This window comes from Ictidomys tridecemlineatus, chromosome X (assembly GCF_052094955.1).
Source record: "Ictidomys tridecemlineatus isolate mIctTri1 chromosome X, mIctTri1.hap1, whole genome shotgun sequence".
Lineage (NCBI taxonomy): Eukaryota > Metazoa > Chordata > Mammalia > Rodentia > Sciuridae > Ictidomys > Ictidomys tridecemlineatus.
The window spans coordinates 44,235,630-44,254,887 of record NC_135493.1 but is presented as its reverse complement, the minus strand read 5'-3'; the positions used below and the strand labels follow the sequence as shown (position 1 = coordinate 44,254,887).

Below are 19,258 nucleotides of genomic sequence, written 5' to 3'. Positions count from 1 at the left end.
GAGCAAGGTAGATCTGTTCAACTTCAAAGGTCTTCTTTGACTTCTTTCTTTAGGGTTCTTTAATTTTCATGATATAGATATCTTACCTCTTTCATTAAGTGACTCCCAAGTATTATTATTTTTTTTGAGGTTATAGAAAATTAGGTAGTTTTCCTCATTTCCCTTTCTGATGATTTGTCACTGATATACAGAAATGCCTTTGATTTATGGGTGTTGATTTCATATTCTGCTATTTTGCTGAATTCATTTACTAGGTCTACAAGTTTTCTGGTGGAACTTTTAAGGTCTTCTAAGTATAGAATCGTATCATCAGCAAAGAGTACCAATTTGAGTTCTGCTTTTCCTATGTATATCCCTTTAATTTCTTTCATCTGTCTAATTGCTCTGGCCAAAGTTTCAAGAACTATGTTAAATAGAAGTGGTAAAAGAGAGCATCCCTGTCTTGTTCAAGTGTTTAGAGGGAATGCCTTCAATTTTTCTCCAATGAAAATGATGTTGGCCTGCAGCTTAGCATAAATAGCCTTTATGATGTTGAGATATGTTCCTGTTATCCCTAGTTTTTCTAGTGATGTATTTTGTCAAAAGCTTTTTCTGCATCTATTGAGATGATTATATGATTCTTATCTTTATGTCTATTGATGTGATGAATTACATTTATTGATTTCCGTATGTTGACCCAACCTTGCATCCCTGGGATGAATCCTATTTGATCATGGTTCATGATTTTTTGATATGTTTTTGTATTCAATTTGGCAGAAATTTATTGAGAATTTTTGCATCTATGTTCATTAGAGATTTAAGTCTGAAGATTTCTTCTTTTGATGTGTCTTTGCCTGGTTTTGGAATCAGAGTAATATTTGCCTCATAGAAGGAGTTTGGAAGTGCTGCCTCTTTTTCTATTTCCTGAAATAAATTAAAAAGTATTAGTATTAGTTCTTCTTTAAAGGTCTTCTAGAACTCTGCTGTGTATCCGTCCAGACCTGGGCTTTTCTTGGTTGGTAGACTTTTGAGGGCATCTGCTATTTAATCACTTCAAATTGATCTGTTTAAATTATGGATATCATCCTGATTCAATTTGGGCAAATTATATGACTCTAGAAATTTGTCAATGGCTTCGTTATCTATTTTATTGGAGTACAAGTTTTCAAAATAATTTCTAATTATCTTCTGTATTTCTGTAGTGTCTGGTGTGATATTTCCTTTTTTATCACGTATGTTAGTGATTTGAGTTTTCTCTCTCCTTCTCTTCATTAGCGTAGCTAAGGGTCTGTCAATTTTATTTATTTTTTCAAAGAACCAACTTTTTGTTCTGTCAATTCTTTCAATTGTTTCTTTTGTTTCAATTTCATTGATTTCAGCTCTGATTTTAATTATTTCCTGTCTTCTGCTGCTTTTGGTGTTGATTTGTTCTTTTTCTAGGGCTTTGAGATGTAATGTGAAGTCAATTATTTGTTGACTTTTTCTTCTTTTAAGGAATGAAGTCCATGCAAAGAACTTTTCTCTTAGAACTGCTTTCATAGTGTCCCAGAGATTTCGATATGTTGTATCTGTGTTTTCATTCACCTCTAAAAATGTTTTAATCTCCTCCTTGATGTCTTCTGTAACCCATTGTTCATTCAGTAGCATATTATTTAGTCTCCAGGTGTTGGAATGGATTTTATTTTTTTATTTTATCATTGATTTCTAATTTCATTCCATTATAATCTGACAGAATGCAGGGTAGTATTTCTATTTTTTTATATTTGATTAGATTTGTTTTATGGCATAGTATATGGTCTATTTTAGAGAAGGATCCATGTGCTGTTGAAAAGAAAGTGTATTCTCTTGTTGAAGGGTGAAATATTCTATATATGTCAGTTAAGTCTGTTATTGATTGTATTATTGAGTTCTATAGTTTCTTTGTTCAGTTTTGTTTGGAAGATCTATCTAATGATGAAAGAAGTATGTGACAGTCACCCAAAATTATTGTGTTGTGTTCTATTTGACTGTTGAACTTGAGAAGAATTTGTTTGATGAACATAGATGATCCATTGTTTGGGGCAAATACATTCATAATTGTTAAGTCTTGTTGGTGTATGGTTCCCTTGAGCAATTTTGCCACTGTGGTCGTTCCAAAACAGTTAAAAACAGATAATGCCCCTTGTTATACTTCTACCTCTTTTAAACAATTTGGCTCATCATTTGGCATTACTCATATAACAGGAATCTCATACAATCCACAGGGACAAGGCATAGTTGAAAGAGCTCATCAAACTAATAAAATGTACTTATTAAAGCAAAAAGAGGGAATTGGGAAGGGATATATATTCCCCAAAAATAAACTTAAAATAACCCTTTTTACTCTAAACTTTTTAAATTTGGATTCATCAGGACTTAGTGCTGCGGAAAGGCATATGTGTCCAAAAAAATGTACATAAGCCCAAAATACTTTGGAAGGATATTCTAACAGGACAATGGAAAGGTCCTGACCCAGTAATTGTCTAGAGTCAGGGGTCTGTTTATGTGTTTCCACAGGGAGAATAGCAGTCGATTTGAATTCCAAGGAGATTAACTAAAGCAATTTCTACAGACCAAAAAGAGGATGATTTGGCTCAAATCTATAACAGCTGATATCCAAAACTCCAGTTTGACTATCCTTACATCTGCGACAGAACCAGGATGCTTTTTTCTATGTCTATTTTATTATTACCCTTTCCCACATCATGAAGTTCTATTTTGTTTTTTGAGCTCATACAGACCTAGGTTAATGTTTAGCTGATCAGTTCTATTTTTTGACTATAGAGTTTTTAAACATTGCAATGGAGATTTCACCTGTAAAAAGTTATAAGGCCTTTACTATTATGTTATGTATTGTATGTATTATATTATGTGTGCACACTTGTGTTTTATGTTATATGTTTGTATATACGTATGTCCATATATCATACATGATGAGCGCTCATGAAAAAATGGATCCAAATTTTTTTTAATTCACATGATTTAAAAGGTTTAATTTAAATTGGGTAAACAGCTATTGAGGATTGTTTTAATATGTGAACAAAAAAGGAGGTTAACAGATCTGTTTGTTTACTTTCACCTTTCCTTTTCATTATATTTAATAATTCTCTTCAAGATAATGGAAATTGTTAAGAAAATTGTTTTCTTTTAGTGCCTTCTGGAATGTTACATAATTTTATCTTTAGCCATTATTGCCAGAATTCCTATCTTTATCCCAGTGCCAGTGAAGACAAAGATAAAACCAATCTACAGCTTCTGCAATAGCCATCACTGAACTGCTTGCAGAACTTGCCTGGACTATGTATCACTTGTATGCTGAGATACATAGTTGGTGCAGCGACTTGTGGTAGTGTTGGGGTATTTTTGCTGATGGTGTCATCAGTGGTAAAGGAGCCGTCAATTGGCTTCCTCCCTCCTGCTTGTCATGGTTGTTCAGCTAAAATTTGGGGGCCAACAGAGGTGAGGCAAAGAACCTCACCACCCCCCGGGTACAAAGACCTATCCACAGGTATGGCTGTATGCTGGACCAGTAGTCAATGACGAGTAAGATCCAATTGCAATGGTACCAACCTAAGACAGGAGGCTGACGCCTTGAGGTCAGCTCATCCGATAATGGGTAAGAACCATATGTACTATTGGACAACCTAAGGCAGGCATGATCCCTAAGCCACATGCTTGTTGTTTAAACAGAGAGGGGGAGATGTTGAGAGCCACAGCCCAAGGGGCCCCAAACTTCCAGCTGCCAGCAAACTTCCAGCTGCCAGCAAACTTCCAGCTGCCAGCTGATTATTGGCTCACAGCGGCCCCAGCAAACTTTCAGCTGCCAACTGATTGGCTCCTCTGCAGTGATGCTCATTGGGCTGTTTCCCCGCCCTTTCAGACCACGGAGCTGCTCATTGGGGGACTTTTTTTGGCTCTGCCCACGCGACCCAGCCAATCAGCCTCAAGAGCAGGAGGAGTGGGGAAGGTTGAGAGGCTTGTGGGAAGCCAGTGGTGGCAGTTGGGCTCTGAAGGTTTTTCCTGAGGAGCTGTGTGGTTTGGTGTGTGTGTTCTAAAAATAAAGTTCGAAACTATTGTTCGAAGTATGATATGTCAAGAGCTTTGTAATGTTGTGAACAACCAATAAAAAATAAAATAAAATAAAAAAATAAAAATAAAGTTCGTTTCTTTTGACAAGTAGCTCCTGAATTGTGCCCAGCCAGACTGAAGCAATATATAGTGTCCTTCTTTATCCTTTTTGATTGAATTTAGCTTGAAGTCTGCTTTATTTGATATGAGAATGGAAACTCCTGCTTGCTTTAGCAGTCCATGGGAGTGGTATGATTTTTTCCAACCCTTCACCTTCACTCTGTGGATGTCTTTTTCTATGAGATGAGTTTCTTGGAGGCAGTATATTGTTGGGTCTTTTTTTTTTATCCAATCTGCTAGTCTATGTATTTTGATTGGTGAGTTTAGGCCATTAACATTCAGGGTTATTATTGAGACATGATTTGTATTCCCAGGCATTTGTTTATTTTTGATATTAATGTGACTTGGTTTCTCCTCTGATTAGATGTTCCATTAGTGTAATCCTTCCCTCTGATGATTTTCATCATTGTTTTTCATTTCCTCTTCTTGGACTATTTTGTTGAGGATGTTCTGTAGTGCAGGCTTTCTACTTGTAAGTTCTTCTAACTTTTGTATATCATGGAAGGTTTTTATTTCATCATCAAATCTAAAGCTTAGTTTTGCTGGATATAAGATTCTTGGTTGGCATCCATTTTCTTTCAGAGCTCTGAATATGTTGTTCCATTATCTCCTGGATTTGAGAGTCTGGGTTGAAAAATCTGCTGAGATACGAGTTGGTGTCCCCCGATATGTGATCTGATTCCTCTCTCTTACAGTTTTTAAGATTCTATCCTTATTCTGCATGCTAGGCATTTTCATTATAATGTGCCTTGGTGTAGATCTGTTGTAATTTTGTACATTTGGTGTCCTGTAAGATTCTCTTGTGTTTGGTTTTCCAATTCGTTATTCATGCTTGGGAAATTTTCTGATATTATCTCATGGAAGAGATTGTGCATTCCTTTGGTTTGAAACTCTGTGCCTTCCTCTATCCCAATAACTCTTAAGATTTGGTCTTTTGATACTATCCCATAATTCTTGGATATTCTGTCCATGGTTTCTAACTATCTTCACTGTGTGATCAACTTTATTTTCCAGATTGTATACTTTGTCTCCATTATCTGGCGATCTTTCTTCCAAGTGATCTAGTCTGTTGGTTATGCTTTCTATTGAGTGTTTTATTTGATTTATTGTATCCTTCATTTCAAGGATTTCTGACTTTTTTTAGAGTCTCTCTCTCTCTCTTGAAGTAATATTTGCTACCTGTATTTGCTCTCTTATCTCATTGTTGGAGTGACCAATTTCTGCCTGTATTTGCTCATTTAGGTCATTCTTTAATTCACAGATCATTTTAAGTATAAACCTTCTGAATTCCTTCTCTGACATTTCATCAACTTTGCTGTCCATGGGTTCTGTTATTATAGTGTCCTGGTTTGTTTGGGGCACTTTCCTCCCTTGTTTTTTCATGTTGCTATGTGTCTTCCTTTCTTGCAGTGTGGATCTGAGATACTACAGTTTCTTCCCTATATTCTTGTAGTACCTGTGCAGGTTGTCTGTACCTCACCTTGACATTGGGCTTCCAGACCCTGCTGGGGTCCCTCAATGAATGATACTGTAATCTGGATCTGGGTTCTGTGCAAGTTGATGTGGGTGGATCTGAACCACAGGTCTTGACCGCTCACCGTGCTTGACTTCCCGTGGTAGTCTGCTGTTCGGAAGGGGTGGTCCTGCACTACCAGACTGTGGTTTCAACCAAAAAGATTATTCACTACTATTGTTGCATTTGGTAGTTGAGAGTACAATGATAATATCGTAACGATTATACTTTAAAATATTTCCATGTATGGTAGCATCAAAAATTATGAAAATTTATGAATATCTGATCACAGATGTGCCATGCTGATACAATGAATACCACAAATATTTGCTGAGAGCATTAAAGAAGATCTAAATAAATGGAAGACATACCATCTTCATGGGTCATAAGACTTAGTATTATTTATTCTTCCAAAACTAATCTATAGATTCAATGCAATCCTAATAAAAAATCCTACAAAATGGATAAAAAACTAGAAGGCTAATTCTAAAACTCATATGAAAATACAAAGGATCAATACAAAAGAAAAACTTTGTAAAAGGACAGTTAGAGAACCATGCTACCTAATTTCAAAAAATTTTATGAACCTACAGTAATCAAGACAGTAAGTTTTTGGCATCAGGTTAGCCAAGTATGTATATCAAAGGAACAACACAGAGAGTCTACAAATAATACACCAATACATATATGGATAACTGATTTTTCATAAGGATACAAAGGCAATTTAGTAGAGAATATAGACAATCTTTTCAACAAAATGTGCTGGGAAAAATGGATATCCAAATATGCAAGTATTAACTGAGATCTATATACTATATATATACAAAACTCTACTCAAATGGATCATATATCTAAACATAAATCCTAAACCTACAATACATCTAGCAAAAAACACAGAGGAAAATCCTTATTGAGTATGGATTAGGAACAGATATCTTAGATGAGACACCACAATAATAATCAATAATTGAAAAACTTAAGAATTTAGAATTACTCCCAGTTAAAAACTATAGCTCTGCTGGGGATAGTAGCATAAGCCTGTAATCCCAGCAGCTTGGGAGGCTAAGGCAGGAGGGTCAAAAGATCAAAGACAGCACTAGCAACTTAGAGAGGCCCTAAGCAATGTAGAGAGGTCTTGTCTCAAAAACAAACCAATAAATAAAAAAAAATAAAAACAAGAGGCTGTGGTTTTGGCTCAGTGGTAGAGTGCTCACTTAGCATGCATGAGGCACTGGTTTGATTATCAGTACCATATTAAAAAAAACAAATAAATAAAATAAAGGTATTTTTTCAATCTACAACTAAAAAGTTTGAAAAAAAGTAAAATAAAATAAAAACAAAATAGAAACAAGAATATATTAGTGTCTGAAAACATGAAAAAAATCATGTAAAACATCAATTCTTCCAAATTTGTGGTTGGAAGAGAGAATACACAAGTCATCAGTTGAGAAAAATATATTAAGAAATCATATCTGTAAAAGGATTTGTATCTAAAAATGTTGAAAATCTCATAGTAGTTAATAAAAAGAAAATAAAGACACCACAAGAGAAATAGCCAGAAGATTTGAATAGATAAGGCAATAAAGAAGATATACAAACATCAAGTTTGTGAAAAAACACTCAACATACTTTACCATTGGGGAAAGGTCAATGAAATCTACAACACAGCACAAGGCCTAAGGTCAAAAACACTGAGCACACCAAGCACCGGAAAAGTCCTAGAGGATACAACCCTCATACAATACTAGTAGCAATGAAAACGTACAACCACTGCCGTTTGGAAGCTTCTTACCATGTTAATCTTATATCTATGTTATGATCCAGACATTGAACTCCTAATTATTTAACTAGTGAAAGAAAGCAGCATAATTTCACAAAAATATTTATTCACAAATGCTTTTAAGTCCTTTATTAACAAGAGTCCCACATTACAAACAACCCCCACATCTAACAGCAGGTGAATGGATAAAACAAATTATTCTATATCCATAAACTGGATTACGTGAATCAACAAAAAATATTGATCCATTGATATATGTAACAAAATGAATAAATCCCAAAATAGGATGAATGAAAGAATCCAAATCAACAAAATCAAAAGACAAGCAAACAAAAAACCTTTGGGATTCATTTTCAATGAATTTCTAGGACATTGAATCTACTCTGTAGTAAAAGGTGTGGTCTGTCTGCCTAACCACAGGGTAGTGTGAGTGGTATGCATACTGGGTACTACAAAACTGAAAATGTTATGTCCTAGGGAATGACAATATTTAGGTCTATCTGGATATTTTAGGAGCTATAGTAGGGTATGTTATATGGTATCATTATTTTTGAAAACACTGAATTCTTATATATGACATTTTAATAATTTTAGCTAATACTATGTATAAATTCCTGGATTCTTTTAAAAAAACATTATAAAGTACATTAAAAACATGGCTTCATGGAAGAATGCTAGGAAGATGTTGTAATCAACTTATATTTCAACACTCATCAGAGAGATACATGGGAATCACTAATTATTATTAGAGAAGGTATTATCATTGAAGGTCACAGCAATCCTGTAGGACCAGGAGGCTGGACTCAGAGAGACTTACTACGTGTCTTATCCTCCTGTGTCCTGGCTTTACAGGGAAAACAGCTCCAGGATACTCTGGGGCAGGACACCACATTCATTTCAGCCAGGAATGCTCACATCTTTCTCCTTCATGAGATGCTGAGTCCCAGAGCAAAAATGAATGGACTTAGATTTGGGATCCCTTCACCTCCCTACACACCACAGAGGTTCAGCACCCTCCTAAGGGCACCACTAATCTTATGTGAGTCCAAATACCTAAAAACAGATCCCTACCATTCCAGTCATGGCAGATCTGTCTCTATTAAAAGGTCACCATAGTCACTATGAAGATGTCAGGTTGCTATGGTAACCACAATATGAACAATGCTCTTCCAAACTGGTAATACCTTTGGACCTTTATCTTCTTGCTTTTCACTGAAAGGAAATACCTTCATTCTTCAGGCTACCAACTGAGAAAGCATACTAATTAGAGAGTCAAGGGACTACTTATAGGTCCTCATAATAGTTATAGGTGCCCTTAAGTCCATACCAGGGCAACAGAACCAGATCTACTCTGAGAAGTATTTGGTAAGTCCAGTCAGGCCTTCTTCTCCTATATACCAAAGTGACTCTACAGAGGTCACCAGAACTTCCAAAAGGACCTGGAACTGGACCAATCATCACTGAGACCTCTCCTCCTCCTCAGCTACTAAAGATGTGAAGAAGAACAAGAATTCAGGAAATAGTTATATGACAGTGTAGGCAAAGACAGGAGAAGGAACTCACTCTGGGGCAGCTAAGGCACAGTCTAGGAAGAGCTTCTCACTCTTGTTTTGGTGTCCCTCTCTGAAGATCCAGTGTTACTTTTTTCTGGAGCTCCAAGAAGGTACTCGAGCTGCAAGACATGTGCACAATGGATGTAAATACAGAGTGCCCCAACTAATACAGGAAGAGGATAATTATTCAATGAAAGGGTGAGGAATTTTTCCATCACAACTCTATCACACTGCACAGCACAGAGATGGCACTGAATTCCCTATGTAATATGTATGAGTGTGTGTGGTACCTTTCTAGCATTCTCAAATTCTCATTAAAGTATAGCAATTCTCATTAAGGCTAAGAAATAACCCCATTAAAGAGCGGTGCACTTGGGAAGTTGGAATATAAAGGACACAAACACTGGCTTTCTGGATGATGAACCAAATACCATGCTGAGATTGAAGGTTACCCCATGAACTCCTCACAAGGGTCCCTTGACTGAAACAATCAGTTACAATCAACATACACACAGAGAAAATGTCAAGTAAACTAGCAAGCTGGATAAGAATACCATGTGTATTGCAGAAAAATAATGGTATTTTATTTAGAAAGTTCTTTGAGTAAAAGGTAAAGTTATGCACAGGAGTGATAATCATCTCATTGTGAATAGTGATTATCTTTATGAGAGAAAGAAAGGGATGTAATTAAGGAGTAATAATTTTTTATTTACCTGGATTAATTTTGTAGTTCTCTGTTCCTGAAATAGTAACAGATATTTTAGGAACTATAAATTTAACATATATAATCTCTCCTCTTCATTGCTAATGTTTAATACAGAATCACGTAAAGAAGTTAAAAGTATGAATACTCAGCATTCTCACTGTCACTGATATTTACATTAGGCTATTTAATTACATTGTTTTTTTCTGTGCAGACATATATGCAAATATTCATATGCTACATTTCATATAACTAGTATTATTTATATATATAGTATTCTGTTTTTCTGGGGTTTTTTATTTGTCTGAAATTTTAAGCTAAAATAAAATCATTCTAACTGTACAACAAGGTATAAGATATAATCTAATTTTCCTATTAATGAGTCTTGTACCAGCTGATCAAGTCCCATTTCTTTTCTTGTTTTTGGATACACGGATTGGTTGAACCCAGGGACACATACCCACTGAACTACATCCCCAGCCTGTTTTATTTTTATTTCAGGAAGGGTCTTACTAAGTTGCTGAGGTTAGCTTTGAACTTGAGATCCTACAATCTCAGCCTCCTGAGTTTCTGGGATTATAGGCATGTGCCTCCTAGCCTGGCTAAGCCCCATTTCTTGAACAATGTGCCTGATTTGAAATTCCATATCTATAGCATAGTAATATATGTGCATCTGCTCATAAGCTTTCTAGAGACTTCATTTAATCTCTATGTAAACTACATAATACAAAAGTTATAAAATCAAATTTTGTGGTAGTATACACATGGTAGTATAATCTCCACACTTATCATTCACATTTTGGATGGGTGGTGGAATGAGCATGAGGGTGATGATGATGATCAGTAATACAAGATGTCATATTAGGGCAAATAATAAATAAATTGCTTGCTCTAGATCATACAAACAGCAAGTAGTAGTTCAGAGGGTCACACCCAGGCCCTCTCACCCCAAAGGCCAGGCTGCTAACCACTTTTTCTATATACAGTGTCCTTCTATGTCAGTTCAAAAGTCAACAAAGTGAAAGGACTCAGCTAAGGTCTTGTGGTCAATAGATGGCTGTGGCATCCAGAATGCAGGCTGGATGACTCCCAGCATCAGTCTAGCTAACCCATTATTACAAGAGAGCAGAAAGCACATGGAATCTAAGGAATGAGATAGGAACAACATATGCTTCTTTTGCTACATTCCGGATGCTTTAAGCTTCAAATCTTCTCTTTTCTGGGGTACAGATATGTTCCCTTGGAATCAGCACAATTCCTCTTCTAAGAATCTATCCCATGCATGCAAGCAAAATAGAAAGAGGAATAAGCATAAGGTCTTTCCTGGCAGAACAAATCAGAACAGTAGAAAACTGGAAATAAGATACACATTCACCAAGAAGGAATTGACTAAATGATCTAAGACATATCTACATCCTAGAATACTATGCAGGTACAATAAGCCTGGAAGACTCCCTTTCTCTTCTACTATACACTTGTCCTTAGGATATATTGCCAAATAAGAAACCAAGGCACAAGAAAGTGTGTAGGGCATCTGTTGTCCAATCTCATATAGGCACCAGCTATAACTGGGTATTTAAGTTGATTAAATTTATATTAAATTAAAGATTCTGTTTCTCAATCACACTCATCACATTTTAGGTATTCAACTGCCACAGATGTCAAGTGCCCATTGTGTTGGACAATGTACACACATATTTTCATCTCTATAGAAACTCAGACTAATTATCAATATACTACTTCTTACCTATGAATTAGAAGAAGAATCAAATAAATATTATAGTTTATTACATTTTTAAAAATCTAAGGCTAAAATAAAAAAAAATCAATGATGTATATTCTCTCAAACATATTTCCTGGATCCATGTGATAAATAGAACAAGAAATATCAAGCAACCAGGTAGTCATGAGTAACTCTAGTACCCAGATTGAATGCTCTAAAAAGGGATTGACTTAATAATCTAAAGCACATCTATATCCTAGAGTACTTTGCAGGTATAATAAGCCAGGAGGACTCCTGTTATCTACTACTCTACAGTCGATAGTAGGGTATATTGCCAAGTAAGAAACCAAGGCATAGAAAAATATGTGGAGCAGTTCATGTCCGAACTCATATACATTGACCACACCTGGCTATTTAGGTTGTTAAATATATATGAAATTAACACTTCTGTTTCTCTATCATACTCATCACATTTTATGTATTCAATTGCCGTAGAGAGCTAGTGGCTGCTGTGTTGGACAAATGTAGATACAAAACGTTTCCATCTCTGTAGAAACTCTACTGGACTAATGTATAATATACTACATTTTACCTTTGAAATATGACTCATATAAACTTTATACTTTCTTACATTTTTAAAATTCTAAGGTTAAAATGATAAATCAATGATGCATGTTCTCCTGTTGAGAGCCACAGCCGAAGGGACCCCAGCAAACTTTCAGACTGCCAGCTGATGATTGGCTCACAGCGGCCCCAGCAACTTCTAGCTGATTGGCTCCTCTGCGGTGATGTTCACTGAGCTGTTTCCCCGCCCTTTCAGACTACGGAGCTGCTCATTGGGGGACTTTTTTTTGGCTCCGCCCACACAACCCAGCCAATCGGCCTCAAGAGCAGGAGGAGTGGGGGAGGTGGAGAGGCTTGTGGGAAGCCGGTGGTGGCAGTTGGGCTCTGAAGGTTTTTCCTGAGGAGCAGTTTTGTTTGGCGTGTGTGGTTCTAAAAATAAAGTTCGTTTCTTTTGACAAGTGGCTCCTGATTGTGCCCAGCCAGACTGTGGCATTCTCCTAAAAATATTATACTTACTGGATCCATGTGATGACTTGAATAATAAATATCAAGCAACCAAATAGTCATGAGTAACTCTACTACCCAGATTGAATCCTCTAAACATATCCTCTAAAAGGAACCAGGGGCCCTTGGAGACAGGTCTGATTGCAGATCTTGGTTGAGATAGTAATTCACAAGAGAGAAGGGCAAAAAGATCGAATAGGCACTCTGCTAAAGAAGATATACAAATGTCAAATGTGCAAAAAGATCTCAACATCATTAATTATTAGGAAAAGGGAAGAAAAAACTACAGTGAGATACTAGTACAGTCTCATAAGGATGGCTAAAATTAAAAAGACTGACCATACCAAGCACTGTCAGGATTGTGGATGATGCAACTCTCATACACTGTTGGTGGCCATGGAAAAGGGTATAGCCATGGCAGACAGTTTGATAGGTTCTTACCATGCTAATCTTATATCTAAGATATGATCTAGTCAGGTACTCCTAAATATTTGTCCTGGAGGGTAAAAGCATATTTACATGAAATTACTTATTCAAAAGTGCTGAAAGCAACTTTATTTACAAGAGCCCTGAATTGGAAAAAATATATCCAACAATAGGTGAATATATAAAACATTTTGGGATAGCCACATACTGGAATACTATTTGGCAATAAAAAAGAATGAACAGGCTGGGGGTATAGCTCAAAGATGGAGCACTTGCCTAACAAACACAAGATCCTAATTCAATCCCCACCAATATAAAAAATTAAATAAATTAAATAATGAACTATTTATAAATACAATAAAATGGATTAATCTAAAAATAAACAGCAAGAATGAAAGAAACCAAATTAAAACACAAACACAAACACCTCTATGATTCCATTTAGACCTGAAACCTAATCTATGGCAACAAAAGTGCTGTGCTTGCCTGGACACAGGGCATTAGTGTGGTATGAAAGCTAGCTACGACAGAACTGAAAATGTTATGTCCTGGAAAATAATGAGAATAATATTGAGGTCTACCTGGTTACTTAAGTGTTCATAGCTAGTATTATTATAAGAGAACAAATATATGATATTACTTTTGAAAATAGTGAATTCTTCTACGTGACATTCGAACTAACACTTGATAACTTCCTGGCTTCTTTTAAAAATTCTTTTAAAAGAGCTGGCAGGATGGTAGACACCTGTACTCCCAAAGACTCATGTGGTTCAAACTAGGATTACAAGTTCCAGGCCAGACTCCACAACTTAGTGAGATCCTATACAACTTAGTGAGACCCTGTCTCAAAAATAAAATAAAATAACTAAAAAGGGTTGGGGATATGGCTCAGAAATAAGGTGTCCTTGGGTAAAATCTCAAGTACCAATGGACAAAAATGTGGTGACCATGAAAGAATACATGGTCACATTAAATCTCAAATTGCAAGGAAGACTATCCAATGAACTGCATAGTTCAACCTCAATCTGAGAGAGACTTGAGATCACTATTATAGAAGCATGTGTTATCACTGAGGGTCCCAGCAATCCAAAGGGTAAGAATTCTTGATCCACTTTTATGTGGAAGGTAGGTCTAGGACATAACAGTCCCTAGCCCCACATCTCCTTCCCAATGAAGCACCAAGTTTCAAAACTGGAAGGAAGCATTGGCTCAGTGACCAATGGCACGGGTACAACTAGGTAGTGATCATAACAACCAGAAGGTATCGTGTGCTTTTCACCAGGACCTTTTCCTTCACTTTTTCTCATCTCTGATCCTCTAAATTTGAAAAGAAATAAGAAGTGGACTAAATTCATACAGGGATTTACAATCCCTCAGTATCCACACAGGACATCACACTACCTTCGGCTAGGAGGGTCCCACATCTCTGTCCCTCTCAAGTAAGTGCATTACAGGAATAAGGCAAATTGTGTCTGAGATCCCTTTACCTCCCCAAACCCAGACCCTAGTCCAAGAACCAGTGGGCAGGACGCTGCTCTTTCTACCAGAGAAAGTTGATCTCCTTTAAATTTTCAGCATGCTCATCATGGTTGCCATAATGACATAAGGTTTCTAGGGCAACTGTGATTCCCAGGATGGACCAAGGCATCAGAAATGCCTCTGCACAGTCCTCCTCTTTGTCCCCTGCCATTTTCTGACAGCAAAACACTTTCACTCTTTAGGACAGGTGAGAAAGTCTACTAATTAGAGGAACTAGGCTTAGACTCAGTCAATGGGAAGAATTCTTGCCCAGCATAGTGGAACAAAGAATGTCCCTGTCGTCAACAACACCCTCATTATCAGAAATCGACAGATCCAACAGGTAGAAGATTGGTAAGGTCACAGTAGAATTCAACAGCACCACCAACTGACTAGCTATCATTGATATGGACCTGTAGAATATAGATGTTCTGAAATTATGATGGTTTGACCTCTGAACTGACCAGCTGATGGTCCAAAAGCATACCCATACTATCATTCTGGGTTTTTAAAAATACATTCTATATAGTATTCATGAAATTATGTTAGATATTCAATATCTTATTATAAAAACATTTTGATGGCTTTTGCTGAACTTTAAGCTAATATAAGTGTAGTGCACACTTTTAAGTTAGCTAGGCAAAGCAGGAATGGTGGTGCATGCCTGTAATCCCAGTGACTAGAGAGCCTGAGGCAGGAGGATTGGAAGTCAAGATCAACCTCAGAAACTCAGCAAGACCCTAAGCAACTTAGTGAAACCCCATCTCAAAATAAAAAATAAAAGTTGTTTAGGATGAAGTTCAGTCATTAAGTGCCATTTGGTACAATCCCCAGTACAACCCCCACCCCTGCAAAAAAAAAATACCTAGACAATGTTATGATGATCAGTAATTTAGTTATATTAAGTGCATATTTGACTTCTGATATTTTCAACTTATGAAGGGTTTATTGTGATATGACCCCATCATAAATTGAAGACCATCTATACTTTATCCAAAAATAGCAGAATACACACTCTTCTCAAGCTCACAAGGCACATTCACCAAGACGGACCACATCCAGGGCCATAATGCACCATAAAAAATTCAAATGGTGGTGATGGTTGTACAAAATGGTGATTATACTAAAAAACACTTAATTGTACATTTTAAAATGGTTAAAATGATGAATTTTATGTTATGTACATTTTCTCTCAATTTTTAAAGCATGCAAAAACTGAAGGAAGCGGTGATGGTAGCCAAGATATGAACAAACTCTGAGCTGAAATCCTCTCATTATAGCATTTTCCTGGAATCACAGGAAACCGGGTAGAAAGATATTATTTTTTCCAATGCAAGCCATGTATAGTGCAACAAAGTAAAGTTGTAAAAAATATTGTTTTGTGGGGGTGGAGTCGTAGTTCAGTGGTAGAGTTCTTTTTTAAAAAAAAAAATTTTAGTTGTAGTTGGACACAATCTTTATTTAATTTTTTTTTATGTGGTGCTGAGGATCGAACCCAGGGCCTCGCATATGCTAGGCGAGCGCTCTACCACTAAGCCACAATCCCAGCCCCAGTAGAGTTCTTTTTTTTTTTTTTTTTTTTAAGTTGGCTAAAGTTTTTTTTTTTTTTTTATTGTTGGTCTTTCAAAACATTACATCTTTCTTAATATATCATGTTTCACAATTTGATTCAGAATGGTTATGAACTTCTATTATTACCCCGTATTCAGATTGCTGAATCACATCGGTTACATCAGTTACATTTCCATTGATTTACACATTGCCATTCTAGTGTCTGATGAATTCTGCTCTCTAACCTATCATCTACTATCCCCCCACCCCTCCCCTCCCCTCCCCTCTCCTCTCTCGACCACCTCTACTGTAAAACATTTATTCCACTTGTGTACTTCTTCCTTACCCCTTACTTCCTCTTGTATGTAATTTTATAAAACCCTGAGGATCACCTTCCCTTTCCTTGCAGATTCCCTTCTCTCTCCATTTCCCTCCCCCCTCTCATCCCTATTTAATGTTAATCTTCTTCTCCTGCTCTTCATCCCTACTCTGTCCTTAGTTACTCCCCTTATATCAAAGAAGTCATTTGGCATTTATTTTTTAAGGATTGGCTAGCTTCACTTAGCATAATCTGCTCTAATGCCATCCATTTCCCTCCAAATTCTATGATTTTGTCGTTTCTTAATGCAGAGTAATACTCCATTGTGTATAAATGCCACATTTTTTTTTATCCATTCATCTATTGAAGGGCATCTAGGTTGGTTCCACAATCTTGCTGTCGTGAATTGTGCTGCTATGAACATCGATGCAGCAGTGTCCCTGTAGCATGCTCTTTTTAAGTCTTTAGGGAATAGACCGAGAAGGGGAATAGCTGGGTCAAATGGTGGTTCCATTCCCAACTTTCCAAGAAATCTCCATACTGCTTTCAAAATTGGCTGCACCCAGTAGAGTTCTTGACTAGCACATATGAGCCACTGGGTTCAATCCTCAGCACCACATATAAATAAATAAATAAATAAATAAATAAATAAATAAATAAATAAATAAATAAATAAAAGGTACTGTGTCCAGGTCTGGGGCTGTGGCTCAGCGGTAGAGCACTCGCCTAGCACATATGAGGTGCTAGGTTCGATCCACAGAACCACATAAAAATAAATAAATAAAAATTAAAGTGTTGTGTCCAACTACAACTAAAAAAATATTTTAAAATAAGTGTTGTGTCCATCTACAACTAAAAAATATTTTAAAAATATATTGTTGTGAATTCTAACCACCCCCTAAAATCTGAAAACTATACTCCGCAAAGGAGAGCAAAAGTTTCTGCTGGAGACCACTATCACTAAATCTATATAGAATGATCTATTTATTAAAATCTTCAGTAATTAGGATACAAATTTATATTGTTAGTGAATAAGAATGAAAGAAATTACATGTAAAGATTTATGTTACATGGAATACCTCTTTTTAAATTACTGAAATACATATATTCATGTGATTCCTATTAACTTACTCACGTTTTCTTATTCTTGGTACTAAATATGTAGGTGCAAAACAAAAATAATCTGGAACACAAGCCAATGCTATGGTTTGATTTTTATCACCATTAAAGCCCAAAAACTTCCTTTACAACAGGGAAAAATAGTAATATTGCAATTGTTCCTTAGTTAGTCATGGCTGCTATCACAGAATACCATAACTGGTTGGCTTAAATAACAAGCATTCATTTCTAACTGTTCTGGAGACAGGGTGGTTGGAGAGTAAGGTGCAGGCAGGATTTTTATTAGCAAAGGCCCTTGTCCTAGTCTACATGGACTATCTTCTTGCAGCATACTCAATAACTCCAAATTGTTATATTCACTTGTAAAGTATTATATTCCTACATTTGTAGATAAATCTATTAAATATTTTCCTTTCAGTGTATATAAAATGGATATTGAGGTGCTTCACAAGAGAATTGGTAATCTCCGTTTCCTACAAAAGTCTTCCTCCAGTGGATAGTATGTGTTGAATACTAAAAGAATCCTGTCCAAGTATTGAGAAATAATGCTTCTGCTGTTTCATGTATTCATGGGTAAGATAATTTAAAAAACTAAAACAAATATGTAAGCTGAATAAAACAAGTGAGATCTTAGAAGTACAAGCCATCTGATTCTATTTAAATGAAATTACAAGAAATCAAAACTTATCTGTTAACTGAAAATGTGATATTCTGGGATATAATGATTTAGGAGCACCTGGTCATTTGGTATATGTTACTAGGAATTGTTATTTTAAAATTATTAAATTTTTATAAAGGACATTTTAAGGTAACTCTTAAAACATTTCAGGCCTAAAAATAATCAGACAGTGGATAAAACTGTAGCTACCTGGGAAGTTTTCATGTTACAATTTCAAATTCCTAAAAGGTCTTTCTTGCAGTCAACTACTTATTTCCACACTCATGAGAAGTATATGAGATTTGTTCATTATCATTAATAGAGAATATATTTAAATGCGTGTTAAACAGCACGTTCTTTAGCTAAACTAGTCATTATTTTGTGACAAGCAAAGGCATTCCAAAGATGGGTCTCAAGGATTACTATAAAGCATAGTACCTGCTAAAGGCAAATTCTACCTGCTGAACCTCTTCAAGGAAGAGATTAAAATAGCTTCTCTACTTTATGGATATTTTGTGAACCTCATGTGTGCTATTTCACTATGTACTCTTGTTCAGATCTATGAAATCATTTAAGACAGTGTTATATCTTACCAGAGATGGAAGTGTTGGGGGGCCTCCTGAGCACTGCTTGCTCTTCAGATCTGGAGTAGAAGCTTCAGCAGCCATCATGGCACACATCTTCAGAAACTGTCTTCTTCAGACAATTAATATGAGCTCAGTTACCAGAGGAAGAGCTGCCCAGAGGAAGGAAAGAATCCAGAAATGACTACTATGCTTTATTGGAATAACTATATCTGTGGAACCATGCTAGGCACTTAAGTGAGCATTCGTGATCCCACAATAACCACAGAGCAATGGGGCTTATACGTGTGGTATCTTCGAAAGTTCTGCCAATCCCGTGGTTGAGCATTCTTGCCCCCAATTTACAGAGAAGCCTAGTGGAGGGTGCTTCCCTGTCTTACCCTCCCGTGCCCTGCCTTTACATGGAAAGGAGGTCCAGGCCACCCCTGAAGCAGGACATCACGCTGCCTGGGGCCAGGAAGGCCCCAAGTCTCTCTCCCTCTCCGGTCAGCAAAGGACCAAGACCCAGAGCGGAAACGAGGCGACTTGGGCCAGGGATCTCTTCGTCTCCCCACACCC

At 36.5% G+C, this 19,258-nt stretch overlaps 1 long non-coding RNA gene across 11 annotated transcripts in view; it reads right to left on the bottom strand.

Annotated features, from left to right (window-relative positions):
* Positions 1–19,258, bottom strand: part of LOC110597944 (uncharacterized) — a 117,214-nt gene that overhangs the window by 18,145 nt on the left and 79,811 nt on the right. For 9 of the 11 annotated variants that reach the window (XR_013431747.1, XR_013431742.1, XR_013431743.1 and 6 more), the window contains 2 exons: positions 18,710–18,852; positions 9,042–9,150 (listed from right to left, as the gene is read on the bottom strand). This is a non-coding gene — a long non-coding RNA (uncharacterized LOC110597944). Of the gene's footprint in view, positions 1–9,041; positions 9,151–9,744; positions 9,772–18,709; positions 18,853–19,258 lie in introns of all 11 variants that reach the window. The other 2 variants (XR_013431749.1, XR_013431752.1) reach the window with 2 other exon arrangements.